This window comes from Halichoerus grypus, chromosome X, assembly GCF_964656455.1.
Source record: "Halichoerus grypus chromosome X, mHalGry1.hap1.1, whole genome shotgun sequence".
Lineage (NCBI taxonomy): Eukaryota > Metazoa > Chordata > Mammalia > Carnivora > Phocidae > Halichoerus > Halichoerus grypus.
Genome location: NC_135727.1, coordinates 122,875,001 through 122,897,314, shown reverse-complemented (window position 1 = coordinate 122,897,314; position 22,314 = coordinate 122,875,001). Strand labels below are relative to the sequence as shown.

Below are 22,314 nucleotides of genomic sequence, written 5' to 3'. Positions count from 1 at the left end.
AGGAAAAGTAAGAGGCGGGCTTTATTCGCAGGTACATGGCAAATCAATTTACTTCATGCAAAGTGGGAAACAGTGGGGCCCATTCCAGAATGAGCGGGAATTTTTCTCAGCTGAGGACTTGGGATCTTTTTGAAATATGTATAAGGGGGCGCCTGGGTGGCTCAGTCATTAAGCATCTGCCTTCGGCTCAGGTCATGGTCCCAGGGTCCTGGGATAGAGCCCCGCATCGGGCTCCCTGCTCCGCAGGAAGCCTGCTTCTCCCTCTCCCCACTCCCCCTGCTTGTGTTCCCTCTCTCGCTGTGTCTCTCTCTGTCAAATAAATAAATAAAATCTTAAAAAAAAAGGGCGCCTGGGTGGCTCAGTTGGTTAAGCGACTGCCTTCGGCTCAGGTCATGATCCTGGAGTCCCTGGATCGAGTCCCGCATCGGGCTCCCTGCTCAGCAGGGAGTCTGCCTCTCCCTCTGACCCTCCTCTCTCTCATTCTCTCTCTCTCAAATAAATAAATAAAATCTTTAAAAAAAAGAAAAAAGAAAAATGTATAAGGCCCTAAAGGTGCTGCCAAACAGCATGGAAGAGAAGCTATTCAGGCTGAAAATCATTTGAAACATCTGTCTCCTTCTCATAGCTTAGTCCATACAAGAACCTCACTGCTGTCTCTAAGAATATTCTAGTTTTATGAGCAACATCACCTTGATGGACTTGTGAGAATGAATAAAGTACAAAATGCACTTCCGTGGTCATTTAATTGGCAGTTAAAACATTCCAACGCTTTCTTAGCACGTGTTTTTCAGATAATTAGCACTAATCCATCATTTACCACGTAGACCTCAAGGAAGTTCATTCAAATACAGAGATTTGGTGCTAATTCAAAAATCTGCTAGTATATGTATTCAAATGCTTAAAATGGAATACTATAGTGAATTTGACTTGTTTTCAAAGGACCCTGGGTGGGACGCCTGAGTGGCTCAGTCGGTTAAGCGTCTGCCTGCGGCTCATGTCATGATCCCAGGACCCTGGGATCGAGTCCTGCATCGGACGCCCTGCTCAGTAGGGAGCCTGTTTCTCCCTCTGCCTGCCGCTCCCCCTGCTCTCTCTCTCTCTGTCTCTCTGACAAATAAATAAATAAAGTCTTTAAAAAAAAAAAAAAGACCCTGGGTAAGTCTTGAAAAAATTGGATGTTCAAATTTTCTATTTCTTTTGATCTCTGCTGAAACACCCAAATATCAATTTAATGACCAGGATTTCCAGTTAAAGATGGTCCATTAAAATTCAGCACTTTTCTCTGTCTCATTCCAAAGCCCCCTAGGCTAAAAATAGGGGTTTTTTTTCAGTTGTACTGAGATAGAATTGACATACGACATTGTATCAATTTAAGATATACGACATGATGGATGTTGCCTGCATTCCTTGGCTCATGGCCCTTTATGACCCAACCTCTGCTTCTTTCCTCACATCTTCTCTGACTCCTGCCTTCCTCTTCATCTGCAAGGACCCTTGGGAACACACTGGGCCCACCTGGAATGTCCAGGATCATCTCTCCATCTCAATGTCCTTAACCACATGGACGAAGTCCCCTTTTGCCACATAAAGGAACATATTCTCAGGTTCTGGAGCTGAGGGCGAGGACACCTTTGGGGGCCATTATTGCGCTTATCACCGATGTCTCCGTCACTCTCCATGAAACCCCTGGTTGACAAGCCCCATTCACGGGTACACGGCTTCTGCCCCTCTCTTTGGTGCCATGTCTTAAATATTAGCAGACAGTTGAGACACCTGAGCCTCGCGTGTCCTCATCTCTGATAGTCCCTTCCACTTAGGAATGTTAAGATTAAGTGAGTTAATATGTGTAAAGTACTTGAAAGAGTTTCTGCCAGACAGTAGGTGCCATAAAAATGTTAGCTTTTATTAATTGATATTATCATCAAAGGAAACCTTCTAACGTTAAAATTAGAGAACAAAAAAGAGGGAAAAAGCCAGGGGGAAAAAGATTGCACAGGAATGGCTTCCCCAGGGAAAGTGGGGAAGAAAACCTCGTGCCAAAGATCAGAAGTTGAAATGCTCTGATCTTCTCAACAGAAACGAAGCTGGGAGAACGAGGGCAGTCCCCGCTTATCCGCTGTTGCTGTTTCGCTTTCCGCGGTTGGGGTTACCCAAAGTCAACTGCCGTCTGGAAGCAGATGCTCCTCCTCCTGACCTCTCCTCAGAAGGTCAACAGTAGCCTGCATCGGTTACCTCCCTTCATCTCATCACGCAGGCCTTTCATCATGTCACCTCATCACAAGAAAAAGGGTGAGTACAGCGCGATATGATATTTTGAGAGACCACATTCACCTTTTATTACAGTATATTATTATAATTGTTCTACTTTATTATTATTGCTGTTAATCTCTTACTGTACCTAATTTATAAATGAAACTGTCATAGGCATGGGAAGTGTGCACAAGACAAAACATCGCATGTAGCCTTCGGTACTAGCTAGGGTTTCAGGCATCCACCGGAGGTTCTGGAACGAATCCCCCACAGATAAGGGGGACTACTGTTTATAGAACGAAACCTTTAAAATGTTGGGAGAAAACAATTTCCAATTAACAATTCTGCAGACAGCCAAGATTGGAGTTCAGTGTGAATGATGTATGCTGAAGACATTTTCAGACTTGCAGAACTGCAAAAATTTATTTCCTATGCGTTATTGCTCAGGAAGCTACTGGAAGACAGGCCCCCCCCACCCACCCCCCAAAGGAGGGAGTGAGTCCCAAAGAAAGAGAAGGAGATGGTTCCAGAAAAACTCTAGAACCAGTGATAAAGGTGGGGCTAGTAACAGGAGGACTGGGTTTACGCGAAAAGCAAACATATTTTTAAACACTGTTTTACATACATTTTCAATAACAGAACAGAGAAAATCCTCTGGAGCAGGGGGGTCTCCAGCTTGAACGCAAATCAGCTGGAGGGTTAGTTGAAGCAGTGCAAGCTTCCTGGGCAGTAACTGTGTGTCCGTATAATGGGGAGCTACGGAGGTTCATGAGGGGAGCAAGGGGAAAGCTGCAAGCGCGGCACGTGCGGCAGAAACACCAGAGGGGGGCTGGGCCGGCGGGGGCGGAGCCGGCCGCCTCTCGCTGTAAATGAAGTTTTCCTGGCACACAGTCCCGCCCATGTGTTTGCTTGCTGGCGCTGGCCGCTTTCCCACGACAAGGGCAGACGGAAGGCTGTAAGTCGTTGGGAGGGTCCCTGGGGCCCACAGAGCCCAAAATATTTACCATCTGGCTCTTTACAGAAGAAGTTTGCCAACCCCCCCGTTTTAAACCATCCGCGTTTCTACACCTGAAACCAATACAATATTGATGGCGGGGATTATTCAATCAAAAATTTATCAAGTCGGTGTTTATAAGAATAAAAACTAAATGAAAGAAAAGCAAAAATTAAAAAAAAATGAATGACGACAGAATCCTAAAACGTTAGCTCTGGAAGAGATCACGTGCAGGCGCATTGTTCAGGAGGGAGGAGACAGGTGTGGGGGGGAGACAGGTGTGCGGGGTTGGGGGGAGACAGCTGGTCCCGGGTCCTGGGTGGTGGGGGGACCTTGCGGCGTTCTCCAGGCCCTGGTCCCCCCCCCCCGCCCCCGCAGCCCCACGTCCACCACCACGCTGCTATCTCCCCTCATCTATCGCTGGTTTTAAGTGGCTTTCTATCTAGGCGGGTCATAAAAAGTCACTAAAGTAAGGTTTCGTGAACGAAAACTGGCGCGTGACCAGGGTTGGCGGGGCAATCTAATTGAGCATTCTGCAACGAGGGCCGGGCGCCCTAAAGCTCGCGCGGAACTGAGATTCCCAAACTTTTCGAGAACACGGAGAATGCACAATCAGTGCCTCCCAGAGTGTGATTTGCAGTTGCGTTCCACTGTAAAGTCTTCCTCTAGCTCGTTGGCAGTGATTTTTATCAGCCCAAGGTATGCTTTTGCCAACCGGGGGCCTGTAATTTCCCCAAACAGGGTGTACGGTGCCTAAGATCTAGACTCCGAATAGGAATCATCCACATGCTTCGTTAGAAGCTGAACTGCGGTAGCAGGGAGATCCAGCACGTAATGGCTCTTGTAAAGCCGTTTCTGATTCACACAGCACTCGGAAGGGGCAGGAGTAGAGGGACGGGAGGCGGGCAGCGGGCAAGGTCGGTGGGGAGAGGGAAGGGAGGGGCTCAGCTCCGCACAGCCACTCGGCCCCCAGGCCGATGGCAGCTCCAGCATCTTCAGCTCGTGGCTGCCAGGCCCGCTGCGGTCACCAGTGAAGCCAGCCGGGAGGGGGGAAGGCCACGGAGGAGGCTGTGGCCCTCCAGGTCACTGCTGCTCCAGTTCCACTGGCTAGAAGTCAGCCACGTGCCCGCTCCTAACTGCAAAGGCAACCGGGAAATTTGCACATGTCTGAAACATCAGGAAACATAGGATGGACTGACTTGACAGCAATATTTTAGATATATTTTCAAATCACATCCTCCATACGTTTTCTCCAACTTTTCGTGTGTGTGGCCATGGGCCCAGAAAGGTGCAGGTGGATTTTGGTGGTCTTCCCCATTCCTATTGCTAAAGATGACATTATTAGCCAAAAGTGCTTATAAAGCAAGATTCCCTTGTTATCTCTTACAACTTTCCTCCATTGGAAAGTGGAAATGAGTCAGATGGGTATTCTTTTTCTTTAAGATTTGATTGATTGATTGATTGATTGAGCACAAGCAGGGAAAGGGGCCGAGGGAGAGGTAGAATCCCAAGCAGAGTCGGCACCGAGCACAGAGCCCACTGCGGGGCTCGATCCCAGGACCTTGAGGTCATGACCCAAGCCGAAATCAAGAGTTGGATGCTCAACTGACTCAGCCACCCAGGTGTCCCCAGATGGGTGTTCTACAGGCATCTTTTGTCCCACCTGACTATCAAAAGCACTGAGTCATTGCTATAGAAGAGCAGTTTCAATCTACAACTTTGGTGGCTGAAAATTAGCAGGTGGAGATTTTAGCTGAGGCATAGAAAGGACATCGTCTCTCCAAGGACTCAGGCTGAGGGAGAGGGCCTACCTAATCTGAGGCTAAAAAAACTAAAGCAGAAACAGCCATATTCACCTGCTAGCACTGATAGGTAATAGTGGGGGATGGATCAAACTACCCTTCCTTCGCTTCTCTGTCATCGTTTAAACATGGAGACTGTCCTGATCCCAACTACAGTGGTATGTCACCCAAATCAGCACACCTGCTTGCCTAGGGTCCCAAGGGCCTGTGGCTTCCTCCACAGATCAGGTCCGCATGCATCCTGGATCCTGCAGCACTGTGCCCACATTTCCTTCCCAGCTCTACGAGTTGCATTGTCCTCCGGAAGCAACTATAGTGAGTCAAAACTCACTGTCCCCCATCTTGCATACATCGGCCTGGGGTTGGCGGAATCCACGTGCCATGGTCCGCCGCTTGGTTGGCTCTCCCAGCCCTTCCTGATCAGCAGGAGACATGGCGCTCCCAGCAGGAGGAGCGGACCAGCAGGGTACACACCAGTGTGGGGGCAGGTCAGTACCAGATGGGAGCAGAGCCAAAGCAGGTGGGGGAAAGGGAACTCTAGAGGCATCAGAGATAAATTGCACTTCCCTTAAAATACTGCCTAAGCCTGTCCCATCCTCACCAAGGGGCCATTTATTTGTTTTTGTAGTAAAAAATGCTTTGATTTATCGTGGGCTTTGGGTGTATGTTCACTGTGATTTACAAATTCCTGCCATCTAGTGGCTAAATTAAGAACACATCTTCTCTTTCGAACAATGATCTGATCCCTGAAATGTGAGCTGGGTTGTTGTTGGTTTTTTTTGTTTTAAGTGCCTAATGCAGAGTAGATGTTCAAAATTATTTGACGTAAAATGAAATGTGGTTCAACCAAAAGTTTCAAGATATGGTATATGAAACACACAAGGATGTGAAAGAAAACAGAATTGATGGCTAAGCTCTTGTCTGTGTTCTAATCCAGTAAGAATCTCTCCTAGGAGAGGTTTGTCTAGAGAAGGGGGTAGAACTGGACTACCCCAGTGGTTTTGACATCTGTCTGGACATTAGCGTCACCTGGGATCTTTTAAAAATTCCACAGCCCAGGCCACATCCCAGACCAATGTCCTTCATTTCGACGTACTTTATTTAAAGCAAAACAAAGGCAGGAAAATCCAAATTTTTCTAATTATATGGGATGATTATTTACTTTGTGAAAGGCTTCCTCTCTCTATGAAAAAAAAATTCACCACAGGATTTCTTAAGACAACTGACTCCTTTTCTATAACTTAAATTAGTTAGTTAAAAAACCCAATTCTATATTCACCTACTTGGCAATCCTTTTTTTGGGTTAAAGCGAAGCACATCAAACTATTTGTCCAAGTCACTGGCTCTTTATTTTTGTGCTTGCTCATCCAGCAGACAAGAAAACAAAAAGAGGAACTTTCCCTCGGGTCTGCTGTGTATGGGTACATAGGTTGTGCACTGCACCACTCCAGGAGGCCTGTGCCACGTGGCTGGTGACGTGAATCACAGCCCCTTGTTTGTGCAACATGGTGGGGCTGCTCTGACACTAGGTATCGCAGAAGGAAGAAAGATGACCACCTTGACTTGTGTTTCTAACATGAGAGCTGGTGGCCCACCAGCTCAGTTTTGCAAGACCCCCCAGCCAAACCCAGTGGCTGTCACTTCAAGGCCAGTACGATCTCTCCTGGGATGGCTTCCTGCTGGTTCAGGTCATTTCTCCAGGTACATGTAGAACATCTCTGTCTCTCTCTCTTTTTTCTCCTTCTAAAAAATACTTTCTCTGAGAACGTTTTTGAAAAGACTTGCTCCAGCTCATCCATATTCAAGAGAACTTCATGCCTTGTACTCTAAACATGAAAAACTCAGCTAATAGAAAGATCTTGTTTACTCCCCTGAACACACACCATGACTCCTCGTCGACCTTCAGTGTCAATCTTGCCTCTATTCTTCTGAGCAAATACCGATTCCCCCCATATTCAAGTACAAGTTTAACCTCGTCTCAAAAATAGGATCAGTTTTGTGTTTCAAACGGCCTTTGAAATGTGTTTACCTGTGAGGGGAAGCCTCTCTCAGCTGGGAATCACAAAGCAGTTTCTGGGAAAGCGACTGCCTTCGGCTCAGGTCATGATCCCGGAGTCCTGGGATCGAGTCCCACATCGGGCTCCCGCCTCGGCGGGGAGCCTGCCTCTCCCTCTGACCCTATCCCCTCATGCTGTTTCTCTCTCTCTCTCTCTCTCAAATAAATAAATAAATAAAATCTAAAAAAAAAAAAAGAACAGAGGTGCTGAGCTGCTTCAGCTTCTGGCCAGGGGGTCCTTTCATTTCTCCCTGCAACCGGATCTTCAGTAAATGTCAGAAGCTGCCTTGCAAAATCCTGAGTCTGGGGGTGCCCCCCATCTCCAAGGTTGCTCCGGGAATCGTAGACGCTACTTGGCCTTCTTTGCCTCCCTTGGCTGCCTGGAAGCTCAGAGCCGTTTGGGGTTTCCCATGTTCTCTATTAGCTTGGCTTTCTAATGGAGTTCTTCCAAACCCGCTAGGTCTTCTGAAGCTGTGTTAGTATGTTCAGCTTTATGATTTCTGTGCTTTTTCTCTTCAAGCGGCTCCAAAACCCTTTAGGAAGGGGACGAGAATAAACAAACACATGAATTGGAAGTAAGCATCTCTAGCTCCGAGCCTTTGCGATCTGGTTATGAGGCAGGCACTAGGGAAACGAGAGACCAGGAGACCCCTGGACCCTGCTTCCTGCTCACGGAAGTGGAAGGGGTGGCTGGGGACAGAAACACGCTTTTGCTCTCCTTTTTCTTAACACAGAGGAATCACGGGACAGAAAGCCTAAGCAGTAAGTGGGGACAGTGTGTACAGTAGCTCAGGGGACAGGCTCGGGAGATCGGATCCACCTGGGTTCAAACCCCAGCTCTGCTGCGTGCTATCACGTGGCTTATTCTCTGTTCTTCAGTTTATTCATCTGTAAAATGGGGATAGTAATTCATACTCCTTTGGCTTTTGTGAAGATTAATTGAAATAATAAACGCAAACACTTGGCGCAGTGCTTGGAGAATGCGTAATAGGGGCTTAATACATAGTATACCCAAATACGTAAGTATAGTTTTATCATTTTGTTTCCAGCAGAAAGCTGGACAACACTACGTGACTGGCTATGTTATTATTCATCATTCTAATAATAGGAGCATTCAAAATTGTTCTCCTTTGTAAGAAGGCGTGGGGGCTATGGAAAGAAAAACTTCTAGGGAAACCTTATTTCTCTCTTTAGGAGTTTCCCCAGTGTTTTTTTCTGAATTTTTATACCTGTAATGTAACTGTAGTGAAATACTAGTTTAATAAGACAGTTAAAGGTTTGATTTGCATATGGTGATCTTTAATTCAAGATAATTAGATACTTTCTTTGGAGTTTTCTTTTTCCCAAATTTAAAAACGAACAATATATGATCTCAAGACACATATCAGTAAAATAACCAAGAGGTAAAACATTCTTATATTTCCTTCACTTTTAGAAAAACAAGTTTGCTGAAAGTTGCTCTATTTCAGAAAGCTCAAATAGAAAGTTCTGGTTCCTTCCCTTCTACAATGCCGAATTCACCATGAGACCCACACATGCCATATTTTAATTTTCCCAAGTCAGAGAAAATGCCCAATAAAAAATGAAAATTCTTACCAAAACAATGATGATTCAATAAAAGCCTTTTTCTGGAAGACAATTAAAATATAAACACATTCCTAAAATAACTGCTGTTTGGGAAGTGAAGCTAAACATGCAAATCTCAGTTAAGCTAAACCTGCAAATAATCCAAAAGGAAAGGAAAATTGCCAACCAACAGTATCTGAAACAAAAATCGAAATGTAGACAATTCTACTGTTACTTGTTTTCTTAAGGATGCATTATTTATTTCATAATTGGGGTTATATTTAATCCTCTAAAAGTACCAGGCAGCAGGGGAGGGAGGGGGCAGATCCTTTGCCATAAGGAGCACATATCCGTTAACAGTCTGGGTCTCTAGTCCCCGACCTCAACCCTGCTGTCAGGCTCTGTTGAGGCCAGTGCAGAAGCACCTGCTTAACCGCCTCCATATTAAGGCAACATTTATACAGACGTATTCGATATGCTCTTTGTTTGGGTTTTTTTTTTTTCTTCAACAGTAAAAGCACACTCCCTCTCTAGGAGGATAATTAAATTTCTCCAGATGCATGCATGTCCCAAGCTGCAGGCCCAGGATAATTGGAGCCAGGCAGCTATTTGTCCTTTAATTTAAATGGGTCCTAAGGCTTAGAGGTAGACAAGGAAAATCAGCCGCCTTCTAGAGCCAGGACGACGATGGAAATGTGCGGTGAGGGCATGGCGTAATGACAAACAGAAGCACAATGTTGATGAGAAAGGGCACTTGACATTTGACCTCCATGGGGATAAAATAGAGACTGCTGGGGCATGGCAGAGGGGAGACTGCTACCCCCCCCAAAAGGGGACAGCCTTGACCACGGGGTAAACAATTGTGGCTCGATGCCAAAGCAGGACTGGTGTCCAGATCTTTGGATTCTTCAAGAGAAGTCCTAGATCTGGCTTTTCTAGGAACTGGTCTCTGTTTTAAAAGTTAGCAACTCGGGGCGCCTGGGTGGCTCAGTCGTTAAGCGTCTGCCTGCCTTTGGCTCAGGTCATGATCCCAGAGTCCTGGGATCGAGCCCTGCATCGGGCTCCCTGCTCGGCAGGGAGTCTGCTTCTCCCTCTCCCTCTACTGCTCCCCCTGCTTGTGTGCTCGCTCTCTCTCTCCCTCTGTCAAATAAATAAATAAAATCTTGGGGCCCCTGGGTGGCTCAGTTGGTTAAGCGTCTGCCTTCGGCTCAGGTCATGGTCCCAGGGTCCCGGGGTCCTGGGATCGAGCCCCGCATTGGGCTCCCTGCTCAGCGGGGAGCCTGCTTCTCCCTCTCCCTCTGCCTGCCACTCTGCCTACTTGTGCTCTCTATCTCTCTGTCAAATAAATAAATAAAATCTTTAAAAAAAAATTAATTAAATAAATAAAATCTTAAAAAAAAAAGTCGGCAACTCGTTCAAGTGACAGGCTACAACACCTCAACGTCACTACGACAAGCGAAGAAAACAGAACCACAAGGCATGGGTTTCTCATTGTGGCCTACAGCGGGCAGTTCACCTCAGGGTTGCATTTCTCCTTGAAATATAAACTGAGATACATGCCATTCTTTCAGAAACTCTTCTTTCGAGGAAATATTAAAAGAAAAAACACTGTATACTAAATGCAAGGTGGTGTCCTGGACTGGATCCTGGAACAGAGGCAAAAACCCCCTAATGGTAAAATAGTAAAATCAAATGACATCTGGAGTGTAGTTAGTGGTATCGAACCAATGTGAAGTTCTTACTTTTGACAAATGGACCCCAGTTCTGTAAGATGGGAATGGGACGGGAGACTGAGTGAAGGGTTGTCTGGGAACTCTGTACTAGCTTGGCAACTTCTCTGTATATCTAAAATTTTCCTGGGACACCGGGGTGGCTCAGTTGGTTAAGTGTCTGCCTTCAGCTCAGCTCATGATCCCGGGGTCCTGGGATCGAGCCCCACATCGGGCTCCCAGCTCAGTGGGGAGTCAGCTTGTCCCTCTCCCTCTACCTACCACTCCGCTTGCTCACACACATGCTCTCTTTCTCAAATAAATAAAATCTTTTAAAAATTTTTAAAAAATTATCCCACAATACAGTTTTATTTATTTTAAAAGATTTTATTTATTTGAAAGAGAGAGCACACCCATGAGCAGTGGGTGGGGGGAGAGGGAGAGAGAGAATATCAAGCAGACATCGTGCTGAGCATGGAGCCCGATGCAGGGCTCCATCTCACGACCCTGAGATCATGACCTGAGCAGAAATCAAGAGTCAGATGCTCAACAGACTGCGCCACCCAGTTGCCCCAATACAGTTTACTTTAAAAGGAACTATATAGGGGCGCCTGGGTGGCTCAGTCGTTAAGCGTCTGCCTTCGGCTCAGGTCATGGTCCCAGGGTCCTGGGATCGAGCCCCGCATCGGGCTCCCTGCTCTGCGGGAAGCCTGCTTCTCCCTCTCCCACTCCCCCTGCTTGTGTTCCCTCTCTCGCTGTGTCTCTCTCTGTCAAATAAATAAATAAAATCTTAAAAAAAAAAAAGGAACTATATAAAATAACGTGTGAAATATGTTCACTCAGTTAATTCATAAAACACATATTGAGGGCGCCTGGGTGGCTCAGATGGTTAAGCGTCTGCCTTCGGCTCAGGTCATGATCCCAGGATCCTGGGATCGAGCCCCACGTCTGGCTCTTGGCTCGGCTGGGTGCCTGCTTCTCCCTCTTCCTCTGCCTCTCCCCTGCTCATGCTCTCTCTCTCTCCCTCTCTCTCTCTCTCTGTATCTCTCTGTCTCAAATGAATAAATTAAAAAAAACAAAAACGCATATTGAACAAGCAGGTTGTCCGTGAGCATCACCATGGTAAGTGCAGCAAGTAAGTAGAGAATAAGGGTGAAAACACAGCTGAGTTCCAGTATGGGTAAACGTAAAAATCCCAGAAAAAACAAGATATCTTAAGACAATTGGGTAAACCACTGTGGGTGAGGCAGAGGATCTGTTAGGGGAGGTTTTAGGTGAAAAGTCTGGAAAAAATGAGGACCCGCTGCTATAGACATGGACTCCCTGTAAGCAGTAGACAACGGCATTACTCATTTGTTTTCTCTTTCTTTCTTTGTTTTGTTTTGTGGTCTGTTTTTTTAAGTAGGCTCTACACCCAACCTGGGCCTTGAACTCACGACCTTGAGATCAAGAGTCACACGGTCTACCAACTGAGCCAGCCAGGCGTCCCAAAATGTTTTACAATCACAGTAGAGCTGCTTTTTTTTTTTTTATTTGTGGTCTACCAGTTTCCTAGCTTCTGGTTTCCAATTGTTTTGTCTTTACCAAGTTAATGAAATATAAGTGGTGTACTAGTCGAGATTCAGCACAAAGGAAGGGCCCGAAGAAACTGAGCGATGTGAAATGCAAGCGAGGGTAGCACACCCAAGCGTGGCCAGCTAGTCGACAGATGAGCCTAGAGCGGGCTTTCTCAGCCTCAGCACTACTGGGGGACTAAATTGCCTCTGCTTGAGAACCACTGGCCGAGAGAGAAGCACGTTTATCTCAGTCAGGGAGCCGATTCCACAGGTGTACCCAGTACCGCCATTCGAGTTGTTAGAACTGGCAGGTGCAACCACACATTTCGAAATTGCTGTTTGGGCCGGTCAGAAATGGTTGACTGTCAGCAGTTTCAGAAGTTTCAACCTGACATGGATATATGTCTATGCTAATTGGTAAATAGCAACATAGTGACTGCTAGCAGTAGTGAAACTACTGAAGAACTTGCCTTCGAATACAAACGTGTTAGTGGATGGTAACCGCCCTGTCATTGAACGTCATGATAACCAAGCGTTGTAGTGGCTGTGTGTCTCAGTAGGTTATAGAAAGATTTTTTTTAAAGATTTTATTTATTTATTTGACAGAGAGAGAGACACAGCGAGAGAGGGAACACAAGCAGGGGGAGTGGGGAGAGGGAGAAGCAGGCTTCCTGCCGAGCAGGGAGCCCGATGCGGGGCTCGATCCCAGGACCCTGGGATCATGACCTGAGCCAAAGGCAGACGCTTAATGACTGAGCCACCCAGGCACCCCGGTTATAGAGATATTAAATATATTAATATCCCAGCTAGGAAAAGCAGCTGAAAAATGTTTTCATCAATTTGCTGTGGGTTCATCAGAGGCTGAGAGTAAATTGAGGGCGAGAATAATGTTGCCGTTAGCATATACTCTCTGCTGATTAGATAAGAAGTCACCAGATAATAGAGCTTACTGGCAGCTTCAAAGGCAGGCAATGGGATGTGGGGGCAGTGGGGTGGAGGGTACTTAGTGATGGCAATGGGCAGGGGTGCCCAGCAGGCTGGGGCAAGGGGTGTTGGTGGCCTCATGATCTGCAGAGCCATAGTTCTCCTGGTCCGTGCTGTGCCGAAGAACGTCGTGGTATTCACAGGCTCAGATCTGGGGCACCCAGCCTGCTGGTCCCTGGGCCGCGACAAATCCAAGATCTGGCATTGGGGCCCACATCCATTTAAGGGGACCATCACTGGAAGAGTTAGATGTGGTTCCTTGTGTTACATCACGGCTCGGACAGAGGCATCATTTAGCTGATCGTAGCTGCGTCAAATAACAGAGCACATCAACCATTTCTAAAAAATCAGAAATTATTTGAAAATTATTACGAAATCCAGTGAGCGATATGCTACCGCTTAGACTACTTGGTAAGCAGTTTGGGGTTGGTATAGTTTCATTTATTTAGAGTATACAGGGAGCACACTTATAATTTTATGTGTGTATGGATTTTTATATTAATTTTATTCCCACTGCAGTTGTAAATATATTTATTTCACTGGTGGCTGTCATCAGGTGTCTAGAATCCCACTGGTTCCCAAATCCAATATTGAAGAGTGAGCAATTAGATTCTGTGTTTCAACATATAAAAAAATTGGAACATAGAAACAGAGAGGGGAGGGGCGCCTGGGTGGCTCAGTTGGTCAAGTGCCTGCCTTCGGCTCAGGTCATGATCTCGGGGTCCTGGGATCGAGTCCCGCATCGGGCTCCCTGCTCAGTGGGGAATCTGCTTCTCCCTCTCCCTCTACTCCTCCCCCCTACTTGTGCTCTCTCTCGCTGTCAAATAAATAATCTTAAAAAAAAAAGGAAGAAGAAACAGAGAGGGGAGTTCAAATGCTTGCCCACCACTCACCTGGAATGCCTTACTAACCTTCTCTGAGCCTCAGTTTTCCATAGCCCACGGGGTTGTGGGGAGAACTGAACGTCTGTATGTGAAGGAGTGTGGCGCATACTAGGGACTCATGTTCCCTCTGGGGTTTCCGTTAATGAAGGAATTCATGAGCAACCTTTTTCTATATTAAACTGAGATGATTTATACCCAATGCTTTGTATTTCACTCAGTAGAGGTGTTTATTAAATATATTCTATTGACTGAATTTAAAGCACCTGAAATTTAAGGGTCTAAATATTCCAGAGGAGTGTGTTTGAACTAAAATTCATGATCTTGGCTACAGTCCCTCTCTTACCTATGATAGCGTAACCTTGAAGGAGTGCCAGTGGGGTTAATAATTTACTAAGCGTGGCTTTTTCCCCAAAGACACATGAGCTGAGACTTTTTCAAGCCTGAATAAGGTCACATTATTCTTCTTTCAAAAGATCAAGAAAATCGGGCACCTGGGTGGCTCAGTTGGTTGAGTGACTGCCTTCGGCTCAGGTCATGATCCTGCAGTCCCAGGATGGAGTCTGGCGTCGGGCTCCCTGCTCAGCAGGGAGTCTGCTTCTCCCTCTGACCCTCCCCCTTCTCATGCTCTCTCTCTCTCTATCTCATTCTCTCTCTCAAATAAATAAATAAAATCTTTAAAAAAAAAAGATCAAGAAAATCACATCATGCTTTTGAGAACTGATATGTAGATCGTTGTCGTAAGTTGGCATTCAGAGAAAGGAACATTTTTTTGCTAAAAAGCTGTGCTTGTAAATCAGATTCTTATATATGATAAATCTTCAGAAAAGTACATTCTGAACTCTTTCACCCCCTTTAGAGTTCTATGTTGGAGAAAAAAAAAGTTTTCAAAAATTACTGATTTTCTTTGTTTCAAAAATTATTCATTTTCTTTATAGAAAGAAAGAAACAGTTTTTTTTTAAATAAAGGGTTTTTTTTTTTAATAAACACGAGGAATCATTGATCTCAACACTTCCCCACTACCTTTGCTAAATTAATTATATGGCATAAACAGTCTCTTTAACGGACACCTCTGAGCCTGAGGAACAAAAGCGCAGGAGAACAAAGAGAAATCGTTTTAGCATCACAGTTCTGATGACTTGAATGGCAGTGGGAACCGAGAATGGCTGGCGGTGTAAAGAACAGCGTCAAGAGTCAAGAGTCAACGGAGCATGCGCATCGCTGACTTGGGTGCTGTTCTCGTGGTCAAGACCCGCTCCTCCAAGGAAAGGGGTCTCCGTGTTCTGGTGAAAGAGAAGAAGAGGTTGGGGCAATTCAGAATCCAGAGGAACAAAAAGCCAATGGTAAAACTGGAAAGCTTTGGGGTGTGTGTGTGTGTGTGTGTGTGTGTGTGTCCCGTATTATATAATGATCAGATAGACATGTTTTGTTGAGTTATTCGTCATCTCTCTAAGAAGTTTCTAGGGGTCACTTGATATTAATTCCTATTTTATCACTGGTATTTACGAGAGTGGCCGTGTCTGCACAACACAGAGGGAAGTGGATCTTTCGGAAGCTGCCGAGCGATGAAGGGACTTTTGGTTGCCGTCTATATGGATCATGTCAATTGCAAAATAATCACATTTGTGTCTAACCATGCGTTGCGTCCTCTCTGAATGCACACTTAAGGAGTATTGTTTGGAGAACGTTTCTCATTTTTAAGTTCTTCCCTGCATGTCTTCTTTATTTCCAAAAAAAGAAAGGAAAGAAAAAAATTGGGAGAATCTGCCAAGCAATGTGCTAGATGAGGGGCTGGCAAACTACTTATGGCCAAATGCTTCTGTACAGCCTTTGAGCTAAGAATGGTTTTTACAGTTTTAAGTGGTTGGAGGCAAAAAAAAAAAAAAGAAAAAAAAACCCAAAAGAATAATATTTCATGACACATTAAATAAGACGACAGTTACACTGCAGTGCCCATAAATAGAGTTCTACTGAAACACAGCCGTGTGCATTGGCTTCCCCGTGTGGCTGCTTTCGTGCTGCAGCAGACTTGAGTATTTGTGGCAGGGACCCTACAGCTGGCAAAGCTGAAAATACTCTCTGGCCAAACCCTGTGCTGGACTCTGAGGATAAAGCTGTGACCGAGACTGACCCAATCTCTGACTTTGTGCTACTTACAGTCTAGTTACTAATGGAACAGAGAGGTGATGTGCACATAAAAGCAGTGAGATGATAATTACAGATTAGGATAAATGCTATGATGGCAGCCCACACAGGGAGCAATGAGAAAAAGAGAAACTGGAGTGGCGGTGGGAGAGGAAGGAGACCTGTGGTTTGAGGGGAGGTTAAAGAAATGACATTTATAAACTGAGACCAAGAGATCAAAGGAGTCAAGCCTGTGATGGAGGAGCCAGTGGAAAGAGCTTTGTGAGAGAGGAAGGCACATATGCAAGGGTCCTGTGGCCAGAAGACTTACACGTGTTTTAGGCAGGAGACTAGAGAAGCTGAAAGTCAGTGAGGGAAGGGCACATGAAGCTGGCAGATTAAGCACAGCCCAGTTCCAAGTAGCATCGGAAGCCATAGATGGGTTTTAAGCAGGTGGGTGACATGATACAAATAGGTTTGATTTTAAAAAATCATTCTGATTGCTGTGTGGAAAGGGGCTGGAGGAGGCTAAGATATGAAAATACTGTGGAGGAGGTCCATGCTGGGGCTGGCTGGTGGCCATGGACATGGAGAGAAGTGAACAGGCTTGGATCGAGACTTTGCAAATAGAACCGACAGTCTCAGCACATGAAAAGCAGTGGGAAGGTCAGGATCAAGGATGCTTCACGTATTTTTGACTCGAGCAACTGGATGGTTAGTGGAGCTATGTAAAGAGGGAAGAATGGGTTGTTGGGAGGAGAAGCATCAAATCAGCAGATGAATGAATAAAGATGTGTGGGGCACCCGAGTGGCTCAGATGGTTAAGCGTCTGCCTTTGGCTCGGGTCATGATCCCAGGGTCCTGGGATCGAGTCCCACATTGGGCTCCCTGCTCAGCGGGGAGTCTGCTTCTCCCTCTCCCTCTCCCTCTGCCCCTACCCCCGTGCTCATGCACGCGCTCTCTCTCGCTCTTTCTCAAATAAATAAACAAAATCTTTAAAAGAAAAAAAAAAAGAAAGAAAAAAGATGTGTGTGTGCTTGTGTGTGCACACACAGTGGAATATTACTCAGCCACGAGTAAGAAGGAAATCCTGCTGTTTTCAACAACATGGATGGACCTTGAGGGCATTATGCTAAGTGAAATAAGCCAGATTGAGAAAAACAAATACTGTATGGAATCTAAAAAAGCCAAAGGAGTGCTTGGCTGGCTCAGTCAGTGGAGCATGCAACTCTTGATCTCAGGGTTGTGAGTTCAAGCCCCACGTTGGGTGTAGGGATTACTAAACAAATTAAAAATAAATAAGCCAAACTCAGAACAACACAGAGCAGAGTGGTGGTTACCAGGGGCCATGGGGTGGGGGAAATGGGGAGGTGTTGGTCAAAGGGTACGAACTTCCAGTTATAAGATTAACCAGCTCTGGGGAGCTCATGTACAGCATGGTGATTACAGTTAATAATACTGTATTATCTACTTGAAAGTCGCTAAGAGAGTAGATCTTAATTGTTCTCACCACAAGACAGAAATGGTAATTATGTGACATGCTAGAGGAGTTCGCTAATGCCATGGTAGTCATCATTTTGCAATACGTAAGTGTATCAGATCAACACTTTGTACACCTTAAACGTACATAAGTTACATGTCAATTTTATCTCAGTAAAGCTGGAGGAAAAAAAAAAAAGACTTCTCATTGGAGAGGCCCGGCTTCTTCTGTAAAGGACCAAACAGTAAATACTGAGGCTTTAAAGCCACATGATTTCTTTTTTTTTTTTTTTTTTAAGATTTTATTTATTTGACAGAGACACAGTGAGAGAGGGAACACAAGCAGGGGGAGTAGGAGAAGGAGAAGCAGGCTTCCCGCCGAGCAGGAAGCCCGATGCAGGGGCTCGATCCCAGGACTCTGGGATCATTACTTGAGCCGAAGGCAGACGCTTAACGACTGAGCCACCCAGGCGCCCCTAAATCCACCTGATTTCTGCCCCACCTCCTTAACTCTGTTCTTGTGGCCATAGACAATGACAGCCAGAGGCAATGGATAAGTGTGTGATTGTGTAACACTTTATTTACAAAACAGGCTGTGAACAGGATTTGGCCTTAGCTTGCCGACCCCTGTTGTAGAGTTGGATGTTCAAGCCTAGCCCTCGAGAGAGATCGGAGCTGGAGATATAAATGTGTATATTAAGTCATTGGGATTCAGTCATGGGCCTAGATGACGGTAAGGAGAGCTTATAAAAAGAACAAAGAAGATAAGAAAGCCCAGGATCATGCTTGGAGTTATTCCAACAACATTCCAAAAAATGTTGGGTGGGTGGGATAATCTTTATCAAAATTGTGTTACTGGGATTATTTAGGAGCAGGAAACATAAGGAAGAAGTACTCTTTTTATAGACCACATTGATCCAAAATAGACAGCCTTCTTCAACTGCTCCCACTTACATAATGAAGTAAGAGGCAGTAGGTAAAGCTGCCTGGCTCCACTACGAAGCTGTGTGACCTCGGATAAGTTACTTAACCTCTCTGTTCCTTAGTTTCTCTACCTGTGAAATGGGGGTGAGAGTAATAAGACTGATTACATAGGGTTGCTGTGAAGGTCTGCCATGTAGTAAGTGTTATATACAGGTCTAATATCATTATTCCTTCTCTCAATGGCTACCTTATTCTAGAAAGGATCTGCAGTAACTTGCTCTTATTGGTCCCTACTTAATTTAGACCCTCTACTCTGTCAGTTTGGCTCACACTAAAATGAAGCTCAGTTTAACTGACCCTGTTGCTCCTCTCATCAGAACATTACCCCACCTTCTCACAACAATGCAAATGGTGTATCCCATTTAAGAAGCTTCCAGCTCCACCGCTGTAAAACCTCCTCATGCTCCTATCTACACACCCCGGTTGGGAATTCCATGCCTTTGACTCCTCTGCTTGAATTATGTGTGCTGTATCTAGCTCTCTTAAGCCCACTGAGGGCACCAGAGCCTTTATCTTTGATCTAATTTCCAGAAGTGACTGATCTGACCTACATGGAAAGCATCAGATGATATGTAACTACCCAAGAAATCAGTTAATTCCATCTGCACTTTGCCTCTCAAGAAAGCTTACTCTTTAATGGCCAATTTTCATGGAAAGGACTTAGTCTAATATTCCTCTTCATTGGGTTCAAGTGAGGTTTACTTCTCTTTGTTTTGTTCTGGTTTTCATTTAATTGAGTGTCATTGTAGACTCATTGATTTTAACATATTTGGTACATTTCAGGCAATTATCATTCCACGAATTTTTGCTGTTCACACTGTCCTACCTTTGATCAGTAGCAACTCCTTCAAGCTGGTTTCTTTATCCTCTGGACATACTCCTCCTTGTCTTTGATATAGCTGAGGCAAGATGTCCTGGCTCACATTGTCCCTTCCCTGCCCCAGACCTTGGATCTACCAAATCCACAAGGATCTCTGGTCCCTTTTAGTGGGAGGTAGCATTTAGACACCAAACCCCTTTCTCTGAAGATTGATTATTAAAGGGAAAGAAAATGAAACTTTTGTCTTGCATTTCCAGTACGAACTCTATTTTGGGGTAACCAAGGAGCCCCAGAAGATGAAGGGAAGCTCTTCTGTTTTTGTTTTTTTTTTTTTGTTTTTTAAGCTCTTCTTTACTGAGGAATTCCAGCTAGTGTTTGTAGACAGGAAGGAATGATAGAACTGGAAAACTAGCATTTTGTAGGGTAGAAAGCCTTATTGTGGAGAACTCAGGCTGTCACCACCTTAAACCAGTGATCAGCTTCAGTATGACTGATAGCAGGACAATGACATGTTAATATGTTAGATGTGATCGTGGTGCTGGAATCATGAAGAAAAGTGTCCTTTTTTTTTTTTAAGATTTTATTTATTTATTTGACAGAGAGAGAGCACAAGTAGGCAGAGCGGCAGGCAGAGGGAGAGGGAGAAGCAGGCTCCCCGCTGAGCAGGGAGCCTGACGTGGGGCTCGATCCCAGGACCCTGGGATCATGACCTGAGCCGAAGGCAGCCGCTTAACCCACTGAGCCACCCAGGCGCCCCAAGAAAAATGTCCTTATCTTTTTTTTTTGAACCGCTCTTACTGCGATATAATTTATGTACCATTCAATTCGCCCATTTGAAGTGCAAAATTCAATGGCTCTTAGTATATTCACATAGTTGTGCATCCATCTCCACAATCCATTTTAGAACTTTAGAATATTTTCATAACCCCCAAAAGAAACCCCACACCCCTTAACCGTCACCCGCTAGTGCCCCCAGCCCCCAGCCCCTGGCGACACCTCATTTACTTTCTGTCTATAGACTTGCCTATTCTGAACATGGAATCAAGCAATATGTGGTCCTCTGTGGTAACTGGCTTCTTTCACTTAGCATACTATTTTTAAGGTTCCCCACGTCATAGCATGTATCAGAATTTTATTCCTTTTTATGGCTGAATGATACTCCATTGTGTGGAGGCATCACATTTTGTTTGGCTACTCATCAGTTCATGGACATCTGGGTTGTTTTTATCTTTTGACTATTGTGAATAGTACCGCTATGAACATTCATGTCAACTATTTGAGCACCCGGTTTCAATTTTCGGCTATACACCTAAGAGTGAAATTGCAGGGTCATATGGTAATTCTGTGTTTAACTGTTTGAGGAACTGCCAGACTATTTTCCAAAGCAGTGGCACCATTTTCAATTCCCGCCAGCAGTGAATGAGGGTTGTAATTTCTCCACATTCTCACCAACATTTGTCTTACCTGTCTTTTTGATTATGGCCATCCTAGTGGATATGAAGTGGTATCTCACTGTGGTTTTCATATGCTTTTCCCCCGATGGCTAATGATGCTGATCAATCATCTTTTCATGTGTTTGTTAGCCCTTTGTATATCTTCTGTGGAGAAGTATCTATTCAGATCCTTTGCTTCTTTTCTTTTTTTTATTTCTAAATGTACTTTGTTGGTGTTTTGGTTTTTTTTTTTTAAAGAGCAGTTTTGGGGGGCGCCTGGGTGGCTCAGTCATTAAGCATTTGCCTTCGGCTCGGGTCATGGTCCGGGGTCCTGGGATCGAGCCCAGCATCGGGCTCCCTGCTCTGCGGGAAGCCTGCTTCTCCCTCTCCCACTCCCCCTGCTTGTGTTCCCTCTCTCACTGTCTCTCTCTCTGTCAAATAAATAAATAAAATCTTAAAAAAAAAAAAAAAAAGAGCAGTTTTGGGTTCACAGCAAAATCGAGTGGAAAGTACAGAGAGTTCCCATCCATATACCCCCTGCCTCCACGCACAGCACAGCTTCCCTGACCATCACCACCCTGTACCACATTTGTTACAAATGATGAACCAACAATGACACATTACTATCAACCCAGATCCATAGTTTACGTCAGGGTTCGCTCGCGGTGTACATTCTAAGGGTTCGGACAAATGTATAACAACATGTATCCACCATTGTAGCGTCATACAGGGTAATTTCACTGTGCTGAAAATCCTCTGTGCTCCGTCTCTTCATCCCTCCCTCTCCCCAACCCCTGGCAACCACTGATCTTTTTTTTTTTTTTTTTTTTTTTTTTACTGTTTCCTTAGTCTTGCCTTTTCCAGAACATCCGCATCCTTGGAATCATACACTATACACTATGTAGCCTTTTCAGATTGGCTTCTTTTACTTAGTAATATACATTTGAGGTTCCTGTGTGTCTTTTTATGGCTTGATAGCACATTTTGTCTCAGTACTGAATAATATTCCATTGTCTAGATGTATCATAGTTTATCCGTTTACCTACTGAAGGACATCCTGGTTGCTTTCAGTTTTTGGCAATTATGTATAAAGATGCTATAAACATCCATGTGCAGGTTCCTTTGCCCATTTTATAAATTATTTGTCTTTCATTGGGTTATGGCCATTTTTTATACATTCTAGATATAGTTCCCTCATCAGATCAGTTGCAAACATTTTCCCCCATGCTTTGGGTTGTCCTTACTTTCTTGATGGTATCCTTTGAAACACAAAAGTTTAAAAGTTTGATTTCTAGTTTATCTATTTATGTTGTTGCTGTTGCTTGTGCTTTTGGTGTCATATTAAAGAGATCGTTGCCTAACCCAAGGTCATGAAGGGTTACCTTTTCTTCTGAGAATTTCACAGCTATAGCTCTTACATTTAGGGCTTTGGTCCATTTTGAGTTACTTTTTATATATGGTGTGATATCTTTATCTTTTTATAGACACAGACTAAAGAATTTAGAGGTGAATATAAAATGACTGTAATTTAGTCAGACGAAACAGATGAGGCAAATATGGCAATTTTTTTTTTGATTCATTTTATTTATTTAAGAGAGAGAGAATGAAAGTGGGAGAGGGGCAGTGGGGGAGGGGGGAAGGGAAGCAGACTCCCCACTGAGCCCACTGAGTGGGG

At 44.8% G+C, this 22,314-nt stretch overlaps 1 protein-coding gene across 1 annotated transcript in view; it reads left to right on the top strand.

The window, feature by feature from the left end:
* Window positions 1–15,122: 15,122 nt before the first annotated feature.
* Window positions 15,123–22,314, top strand: part of PRPS2 (phosphoribosyl pyrophosphate synthetase 2) — a 48,527-nt gene continuing 41,335 nt past the window's right edge. Inside the window, exon 1 of the mRNA XM_078064517.1 lies at window positions 15,123–15,142. The gene's annotated coding sequence lies outside the window, so the exon portion shown is untranslated. The remainder of the gene's footprint in view (window positions 15,143–22,314) is intronic.